General features: G+C 37.4%; 1 pseudogene; it reads right to left on the bottom strand.

The window, feature by feature from the left end:
- Positions 1 to 876: 876 nt before the first annotated feature.
- Positions 877 to 10,817, bottom strand: LOC149196540 (2-oxoisovalerate dehydrogenase subunit alpha 1, mitochondrial-like; annotated as a pseudogene).
- Positions 10,818 to 11,081: the final 264 nt, after the last annotated feature.

The raw sequence follows: 11,081 nt of genomic DNA, 5'->3' as shown, positions 1-11,081 counted from the left end.
TCAGAACTTTGTGACAGTTTAGTGCTTTTGTTTTCTGGGTTTACTCAAGTTTCAGTTCACTCGTAAATTTCGATGATCTCCATTTGTATAGACTAATCATATTTAATATTATTTTAGGTTAAGTACACCAAGTATTCATGCGAAATTCTTAATCTACTGGTAATATTAGCAATTGTCCCAAAAGGTACAAAGAGAGGCCGATAGGATCATTAAATTGGAATTGTTGAATTTTTCTAGAGTCAATTGGTCTGTGGAAAACCTTCTTTTCTTGGACTGGATCATTGTGCAATTACTTTTCTTTAGATGTTTTATTTATATCTATATTACAAGGAACACATTGAATGTCAAAGCAAATATAACAATGCATGGGTGGGAATACTGCAAATCTATTTCAAACACCATAGACAAATTTGCAAATTGATTTAAAACACCAGAAACCAAAATTAGTATTAAAACTTGATTTGCTATTGTTTATATGCTCCTCCAAAACACATTAAAAAATACAACACAACACAACACGTTGATGAAATTGCAACATGGCACATTGATGGAGTGCTCCACCAACCAGACCCATCTTTGCTTTCAATGACACTACCTGATACAGCTTTACATTAGACTTCCTAAGAGAAAAAGAGAACTAATAAGCTACTAGAGTCAAAGATATCCCTGTTTAACCTGCTCTATAAAGAGAAAAACCATTTTTTTTTCAGATCGCCCCATATATCTCAAGAATGAATTACAAAAAACAAACAAATTAAGGAAACAAAAAATTACCAAACAGATTGTTTATGAGCCATCAGTCAGATTGTTTATGAGCCATCAATGTCCGTAAGTGATTAAATTATTAAATCACAGTGTCCCAAAGTTTATGTGGGATCAGTAAGCCCATGAAGACCATTGACTGGGCTGATCGAATGAACCGGGCAGCCTCCTGGGAATCTCCAATAATATATAAGAGTCAAAATTACTTCAAGACGCACCGTATACTCTCCCTGGAAAAATCCGGGTAGGAAATTACAGAGGTGACACAGATCTAATACCCTGATAAAGCTTATGCCAAAGTCAACTAAAGTTAACTATAGGAAACTTTTAGAACTTTAATTTACCTGTCCCCTCTCATCTTGAAACCTTTCAAATTTTTAAACAGGAAAATTAAATGATTAAATCTGCTGATCCTTCCAAAATTGCAAGAAGATGCTTTAAAATTCTTATAAAATAATGCAAAGTCCAGATGCATTGAATTTAGCTTGCCTGTGTGCATTCGTAATCAGAAAGACATCACATACTGTAAATAATCTTTTTTCTTAGGCCAAATCAATGCCTCTGGAAGATCCGCATGTGTTTCACACAAACAGCCTTTCAAAATCAGATAAAATACTGTAAATTGCCAACAGTATCTCATGGTCACTAAAATACTCGCAACACGCACCTCTGCTGAACTTTAAGGGCTAAAGATGTGGTCTGCAACAACAAAAACAAAAATACAACACTTCTTCGTGGCACATTCCACCACTTGCAGCAGGCATTAAAGCATTTCGTTCCTTCTTTTGCAGCTTTCCCCGTTCGAATGAGGAAAGCTAAAGAGTTGGCCGCAAGTAGTTTTAATTGGTGTATGAGGTATATAATTTAATACTAATCAGTGCTTGCCAAAAGCCAGGGAAGAAGAACATCAACAATAATTGGCAGACCAAAGAAACAATTAACTCTGAGGCCAAGAGTGACATAAAAGAATGGGAAAAAGCAGTAAAAATATCTTCAAGAATGACATAAAAGAATGGGAAAAAACAGTAAAAACATCTTGCCATGAAAAAAAGGAAACTCAACCGATACTTGGAAAAAGCAGTCACACTTGAAATCAATAGTTGAAAGTGTCTCACCTGATCGAACGGAACAGGGTAAGAAGAGATTTTCAATGCTTGGTTTTTCCATGCGTTCAGCAATTTGTATTGCATGTGAAATCTATACAGACCAAAAGGAAAGTTAATTTCCCGAACATGGTTCATGTGGATTATCAACAGCTCAAAGTTGTTTACAAATGACATAATCTAAATCAAAGCTGTGATAGTGAATGCCATAAAACACTTTTCTATGCAAAATGAGGCTTTGGATTTCAAGTATATCTCGTTTCTTCAGTCCGAAGGTTCGATTCATCCTTCTTAGTCCACCAGTTATTTTGAGTCAGCCAATTTCTAAACCTTGACACAGGGTGATGCTTCAACCTCCAATGTTCAATTTCATCTATTCTTTGATATTTCATTGAGTCATCTGATGTTGAATGGTGACCTACTCGGTATGTAAGTGCTTGCCAATATAATAATCAGAATGGACCATCTTCATCTTCATCATAAATGTACTATATAAAGATATACATTACAAGCATTGCTAGATCCCCTTACAAACAGCCAAGTATTGTGATTTGTCAACATCCAAGAAAAAACATAAATACAAATACAGATTCGTTTGGACAAATATGTTTTTCATGTACCGAAAGTGAAGATGATAAATTAAAACCATAAATTAAAATCCATAAAAGATCACAAGTCTTCTGTTACTATTTGTCCCAACAAAGTATTAGGATTCAAGAAATGGTTGGACTTTAACAAAGTGAATACAATAAAACAGCATGTGAAGTGTAAAGAGTTAACTCAATGGGTTGTCATGAATATTGTTGGGCATTTTGCTGATTAAAAATCAGCAGGGTCCCTAGTTTGAATCCCACTAGGTTACATGTATTAGTTTATACTAATAGTTTTATTAAGGATATTATTCACTAATGTGGGGAAGCATCCCTTTGATTTCTTGTAAAGTTTTCTTAAAGAAATAATGGAATCTGAACTATGTGAAAAACACTGAAAGTATACCTCTATCAAGATTGGTTTAAACTCATCAATTGCCATCTGTCGTGCCTTGCTAACTGCAAAGTACATAGCAAGTGCATCATTCCCGTTGACACGAATGCTTCTTATCCCATAACCTTGCCCTCTAACAACTACACAATCACCTCGAATTTGCCAAAAGGTAAGGAACAAATAGACAATCAAATTAGAGTGCCCTTCCAGAAGAGTCATTTTTAGTAACAAATAGGCATACAAACTTATTAAATATGCAAAGTACTTTTGAACCGTTCTGACGATGGGGTACTGATTTCCCATCCATTGTTTCAGTATATAAATACAACTAGAACTTCTAGAACTGCTGCAAAATTTAAGGTAGCATGACAATCTCCCTGAGGCAAAAAGGAGAAATGCATCAGTTAAAAGCAATAAAGATTTTGAACTGACATTAGGAGCACAGATTAAGATAACATCTTTCTTTGGAAGGATAACTGGGTCAGTAAAAAATGTGATGGTTGAGAGCGGAGACTGACCTCACTCGTGCCACCATCACCAAAATAAGTTACTGTACAAGCTTGCTTCTTGTCCATTTTTAGGGAATACGCTGCACCTACTGAATGAGGAAGTTGTGTCCTGGAAAATACACATGATACATGGAATGCAGTAAGAACTCCCAATCAGCCCAAAAGATTGTTTACAAAATAAAACTAATACATAATGTACCTGATATCTAAATTTATAAAGATAACTACCATTCAAGTGAAGCAGACCCTTACGCTGTAGGCGATGATATTGTGAAGTAATTCAATGCATTAAATCCATAATGGATAGGCATCTGGCGCCCCTTGCCATAATCATCACAGTTCCCAAATCACTGGTTTGCAAATTCTTGCATTGTGAAACCACGCCAAATAAGGACCCTGGTTCTCGATACTGCACACATTAATAACTTAAGCCCTTTCGGTTAAGCTTACTGTAGTGCTTAAGTATTTTGGCAGTACATTCAACCATCTATAAAAGGCTTCTAGAATAATAATATAGACATGAGGTGCTTATTAATGAAACAATTCATAACCCTGGTGGGATGCTGGGATGCTTTTAAAAGTGATATTATCTATATGGAAGGGTTGCAAAACCATGGTGTATATGAATTCTGGAGACTAGCTCTTGCTTTAGAACAACCATACAAGTTAAAATTCCATTCTCAGCCAACGTCTTTAGCACTGAAAAAGCCGAGTAAGATAATTTTTCAAAAACACTTTCATTTTAAATTTCTAAACTAACACATCTTGATCAAACTATATACCTGGGAAAAGACCACGTCATCAATAGTCAAAGTTGCTGCTGATGAAATATTGATGGCCTCTTCTCCATTACACGTAAGATAGAAAGAAATTCTGCCTTGCCTCTGTGCTTCATAAAATATGGTGTCCACAGCTTGAAGAGTTACCATACTCTCATACATTTTCAATGCCAAGTCTTTGCTAATCTGTCAGACATCAAAATTATGGATATTGATGTCACAGATAAACTCGTGATTAAATATACATCAGAGAAGTCCATGTCACAGCAAGGGAACTCATCAAATATTAATAAGTACATAGATCACCTGACTAAAGCCATCAGTGGAGGCAAGGGCTAACTAGCCTGCCATAGGGCATTAAATGCCCGGGTACATGCATGCTCTATAACAAAATATAACGCGCACGCAGTGGCTACATAAATTAAAAATAAGGGATGTGTGCTATTGTTTTATAGAGCATGCATGTACTGGGCATTTAATGCCGTATGGTAGGCTGGTTAGCCGTTGCATCAGTGGAAATCTGACACCCAACCTCATTCAGAACCCTGTAGCAAGGTACACGTTTATTCGAAGACTTTAATATGAAGTTCATTTCATAAGTGAGCTCAACTTTCCCACCTGGAACATCCAGAAACTGTCAATTCAAAAATAGAATTTAAATTCAGAATTGTAAGAGTAATCATTCATTTTCTAGCATTTAAATCTGCAGTTCAGAATAACAATCTCTACTCTAAATGGCTTTGATTCTTCCTAGTTTTCAAGCAGGTCTTAACTATGTTGAATTAATAACTAATTTTGAATAAATTGGTTGTATATTGAGCTTTCGAAATGCATTTTTGAAGTCTCAGTCAAACCGCAGCAGGGGCATCACATGGAAGAGCTTTTTTACCGAACTACTTCAAAACGAAAATATGCTCAGGCTCACATTGCAATAGATAACAGAAGCGCTGATTCTAAATAAGGTCATGTACAACCAAGCTTCAATTTGAATGAGATTCAACAGCCATCATGAAGATCTCAAATTTTAAATGGTAGTCTATAAATGAAAATTAAATAATCTTGACACAGATTCAGGTTTCAGATGTCAAATATATGCAGACTGTCTTTCTGTTAAATTTGATAGTCGTTCAGTTCCAAACTCATTATCATTTGCATTTGCATTATCTCTTGAAGCTCATGGTTGGTCATTGCTTACCAGATAATCATTTGCATTAATAACGACCTACCCATCATCGTCATTTTAATTAGAAACTCATTTCTGGTCATCCGTTACCAGATAATCATTTGGATTAATGAGAAGTTGATGGTTGGCCATCGCTTACCAGATAATATAACTCCAGTTCTTCTAATCGTCTCTCTGATATCAATGAACAGGCCATTGGAATCAATATGTTCGCATCCAAAGCCTCCTCTGAGAACCCTCGCAGAAATGTTAGGAGATCGTGAAAATGCAATTTTAACATATGATTCTGAAAGAACTGTTGGAATGATAATTTTAAACTACCGGGAGCTAACAGTTGAGCAGCGACCCAGCTTATTCAGAAAACAGTGATTGGACTTTCGCTGCGATGCGATCTGATCGCATATCGCACTTTCCCTCATCACCCTTCGTTGCATGCTTGTATTATCTGTGATGCGATATTTGCGATGCGATCGCAGATCGCAGATCGCATGATTTAAAGGTTATAGAGGCGGTGGCACATCCTCTCTCTTCTTGCGATGCGATGGTGTGATAAGCCATGCATTAAATTCCAATAGGATATTTTGAACCGTGTAATAAATGATATTTACTAGGGTTGGTAAATGTAGGTGAAATCTTAAATTTTACTATTTTTTTATTTTCACGAAAGTAAGGGAAAAGCAACACGTATTGTAAAAGATATTTTTATGTTGTTAAATATAAAAAGAATGCAAAAGAAGATACGTGTAGAGAGTTTTAGCCAAGAAGAGTTATTTTTTCTTGCAACGCACAACAGTGCTGGAGAAATAATTTTCTGAGATAGTGGAATCAGATTCTGGAACTGAAGTTCCTGTTGTAAATCCCTCTGAGTCGAGGAAGACAATTCTGCAACAGTTCTATTATTATTTTATATGATTAAGATCCTGGATAAAACCAGAGCGTTGTTCTCTGTGATATTTTTTTGTGTGTTTGAAATGAACAGAAATTTCCATCATCGTATCAGAGCTAGTCTAGGCACTCAATGAATCAAAAAAAAAAAACAAGAGTTTTTTTTTTCACTGAAGGAGCTGTAAGAAGCTTATTGAGCAGATTTTTTCCAGCAGAGAAAGTTTTTGCTTGTTTCTTTTCTAGGTCAGTATCTTTTTTTTATTTACACAGGTTAAGATGGTAGATGCTGGAACAGGTTTGACAAATCCCCAACTGCCACAATTTAATGGGAAAAATTATAGTTATTGATCCATAACAATGAAAGCATTGTTTGCTTCTCAAGGAATATGGGAGCTGGTTGAAACCGGTTATGCTGAACTTGCAGATGCAATAGCACTGGCTGCTTTGACAGTCGTAGAAAGAGACCAGTTGAAGAGTGACAAGAAGAAGGATGCCAAAGCCCTCTTTTTCCTCTTCCAATCAGTACATGAAAGTGTTTTTCCGCGGATTGTAGCAGCAACAAAATACAAAGAGGCATGGGATATTCTCAAAACTGCCTATCAAGGCATGGAGAAGGTGAGGACTGCAAAGTTGCAGATGTTGAGGAAAGACTTTGAAAATCTCAGCATGAAGGAATCTGATATAATAGATTCATTCTTCACTCAGGTTATTGGCCTAATAACCTAGATAAGATCTCATGGTGAGATTCTTGAAGAAAGAAGGATTGTAGAGAAAATCTTGAGAATTTTACCCTCAAGGTTTGAATCTATTGTGGTAGCAATAGAAGAAACAAAAGATTTCTCACAGTTCACGGTAGATGAGCTGAGTGCTTCTCTTTTGTCTCGTGAACACAGACTGAGTAGAGGAACAGATTCCTCCCTTGAGCAAGCATTCAAGACTCAGATGTCTTTTGGCCAAAGAATAGGTCGAGGCAGAGCAAATTACAGAGGTCGTGGAAGAAGCCAAAATAGAGGCAGAAATTATCCTACAAGCACAAGCAGAAGGAGCTGCAATCAGAACCAAGATGAAGGTTCAAGCAAACAACAATCTCATGGACAAAGGTATGACAAATCCCAAGTCCAATGTCATTATTGTAAGAAATATGGGCACTATGCCAATGAATGTAGAAAAAAACAAAATGACATGAATAATAGGCAAAATGCTAATTTTGTAAATGAAGAAGATAAGAACCCAAAGAATGTGTTGTTAACATGTAACATAGCAGAAGACAAACAAGAAGACTTTTGGTTCTTAGACTCAGGTTGTAGTAATCACATGACTGGAAATATAGCAATGTTTTCCAATCTGGATGAAAATGTGAAATCTGAGGTAACAACAGGGACTGATGATATGATATCTGTCAAGGGTAGGGGCAGAGTCAGTATCCGAGCAAAAAATGGAGAACAGATGATTGTGCCAGATGTATACTATGTACCTGGTCTGAAATGTAATCTTTTGAGCATTGGACAGCTCATAAACAAAGGTTACAACGTGTTCTTCAAAGATGATTTGTGTACAATCAGAGACGTACCTCCAAGTAAGAAGATCATTGCACAGGTGCAGATGACTAGCAATAGAATGTTTCCTCTCAAACTGAGGGCAGATTTGAAGGAAGAAAGAACTATTGCAGCTGTAACACAAGAAGTCTTTCAGGAACAAGTGAAAGATGTGAATTGGTTATGGCATTTGAGATTTGGACATCTCAATTTCGGAGGCCTGAATCTATTGCATAGAAAGGGAATGGTAAAGGGATTACCATTGATCGAAAAACCAGACAGCCTTTGTGAAGGTTGTATCTTGGGCAAGCAACACAAAGAAAGATTTCCAGCAAGAAAGAGTATAAGGGCAAAAGCACCATTGGAAATTGTTCATTCTGATGTGTGTGGACCGATGCAAACACCATCATTTGCCGGAAATAAATATGTTTTAACTTTCATTGATGATTACACCAGAAAGACATGGGTGTATATGCTGAAACAGAAGAGTGAAGTGTTTGAGAAATTCCACCACTTCAAAACTCTTGTTGAGAAGCAGTGTGGGCATTATATCAAAGTGCTCAGAACAGATAGAGGAGGAGAGTACATCTCCCAAGACTTTCTGCGCTTTTGCAGAGAGAATGGCATACAAAAGCAGTTCACCGCGAGGTATACACCTTAGCCGAACGGAGTTGTTGAAAGAAAGAATAGGACCATTCTTGACATGGTCAGAAGTATGCTGAAGGCAAAGCACTTGCTGCATGAGTATTGGGCAGAAGCTGTTACTTGCACAGTTTACATCTTGAATAGATCCCCAACTAAAGCTGTCATGAACAAAGTACCAGAAGAAGCATGGAGTGGTCAAAAGCAAACTGTCACTCACATGAGAGTATTCGGTTGTGTGGCATATACACATGTACCAGATCAGCTAAGAAAGAAGCTTGATAGTAAGGGAGAGAAGTGTGTCTTTATTGGCTATTGTGATGAGTCAAAAGCATACAAACTCTATAATCCATCCACCAAGAAAATGATAGTAAGCGGAGATGTGCAGTTCATTGAAGATGAAGCTTGGGATGGAAGCTTAGAGAAGACAGTGAATGTGAAGATAATCGTGCCTCACGAAGAAGAAAAGGAAGGGACAACAACAAATAATCCTTCCTTGGTGGCCCCTCCTACACCACATCAAGTACAGAAAACCACACCACAATCTGGAATTCGAACAGCCTCAAGAAGTCAAGGAAGTGCTTCTCCAAGCACACCACAGGGATCAGATATACCCTCAAGTTCGGATGGAACTCCAAGCACACCAAGAAGACCAAGATTCAAAAATCTGAATGAGATTTATGAACAAGGAGAGGTAAGTAACAATACCAGTTTGAATTCATTATTCGCTTTATATTGTCACGTTGATGACCCAGTCCATTTTGAAGATGCTGTAAATGAAGATAAATGGATTGAAGCAATGAATGAAGAAATTGGTGCAATTTAGAAGAGTAAAACATGGGAGTTAGTGGACCTCCCTATAGGCAAAGCTGCCATTAGTGTTAAGTGGGTCTATAAGACCAAAAGCAATGCTGAAGGCAAGATTGACAGACACAAAGCAAGACTTGTTGTGAAAGGCTACAAGCAGCAACAAGGCAAAGACTATGATGAAACCTTTGCACCAGTAGCAAGGATGGAAATAGTCAGAACAGTGTTGTCTATTACAGCACAACACAAATGGAAGATTTATCAGATGGATGTTAAATCTGCATTCCTGAATGGGGTGTTAAAAGAAGAGGTTTATGTTGATCAACCTCTGGGCTATGAAGTTGAAGGCCAAGAGCATAAAGTTTGTAAACTGAAAAAGGCTCTTTATGGGCTGAAGCAAGCTCCAAGAGCATGGTACAGTAGAATAGATGCTTATCTGATTGACAATGGGTTTGACAAGTGTGATGGTGAACCCACACTCTACATAAACGATAATGACGGTAAGATTATTATTGTTGTTCTATATGTAGATGATTTGATTTTTACAAGCAATGATGCTTCACTCATTGATGATTTTAAAACAGTCATGAAAAATGAATTTGAAATGACTGACTTGGGCTTCTTAACATATTTTCTTGGAATTGAAGTAGACGAAAGTGAAAATGGTGTTTTCATTTCTCAAGATAAATATGTAGAAGCGGTGTTAAAGAGATTTAACATGCAGAACAGCAAGGCAGCTGTGACTCTAACTGTAGTGGGGTTGAAGTTGACCAAAGAAGATAGCAGCAAATATTTTGATCCAAAATTGTACAAGAGCATAGTTGGCAGCCTTATGTACTTGACTGCAACTAGGTCGGACATTATGCACGCTGTGAGTTTAATTTCCAGATTTATGGAAAGACCGAAAGAGACTCATTGGCAGGCAGCCAAGAGGATTCTAAGGTATGTGAATGGAACGGAGGGGTTTGGTATTTTATACTCCTCTTCTGAAAGTTTCATGTTGACAGGTTACACTGACAGTGATTGGGCTGGAAGTGTTGATGATAGGAAAAACACATCGGGATATGTGTTTCATATGGGATCGGGAGCCATCTCATGGGCTTCCAAGAAGCAACCAGTTGTGGCTTTGTCAACAGCAGAGGCAGAGTATGTGGCAGCAACAGCAGCAGCATGCCAAGCAGTATGGCTGAGAAGAGTTCTCAGAGATTTGTGTCATGAACAGGAAAATGGCACAACCATTTACTGCGACAATAGCTCAGCAATAGCATTGTCTAAAAATTCTGTTTTTCATAAAAGGACAAAGCACATAGACACCAAATTCCACTTCATACGTGAATTGGTTAACAATGGTGAGATTGTTTTGCAGCACTGCAGAACAGAGGATCAGCTAGCTGACATCTTGACAAAACCATTGGCAAAGAAAAGCTTTGATCATTTCAGGAAATGCCTGGGTATGCAGAATAAACCCAGCAGTTAAAATTAAGGGGGAGTGTTGGAATGATAATTTTAAACTGCTGGGAGCTGACAATTGAACAGCGACCCAACTTATTCAGAAAAGAGCGATTGGACTTTCCCTGCGATGCGATTTGATCACATATCGCACTTTCCCTCGTCACCCTTCGCTGCATGCTTGTATTATCTGTGATGCGATATTTGCAATGCGATCAGAGATCGGAGATCGCATGATTTAAAGGTTATAGAGGCGGTGGCACATCCTCTCTCTTCTTGTGATGCGGTGGTGTGATAAGCCATGCATTAAATTCCAATAGGATATTTTGAGCCGTGTAATAAATGATATTTACTAGGGTTGGTAAATGTAGGTGAAATCTTAAATTTTACTATTTTTTTATTTTCACGGAAGTAAGGGAAAAGCAACACGTATTGTAAAAGAA

Source organism: Pinus tabuliformis, chromosome 2_2 (genome assembly GCF_031772625.1).
Source record: "Pinus tabuliformis cultivar Carrire ecotype Pingquan chromosome 2_2, CPIR1, whole genome shotgun sequence".
NCBI classification, from domain to species: Eukaryota; Viridiplantae; Streptophyta; class Pinopsida; order Pinales; family Pinaceae; genus Pinus; species Pinus tabuliformis.
The sequence above is the reverse complement of the archived record's forward strand: the minus strand, read 5'-3'. Positions and strand labels throughout refer to the sequence as shown.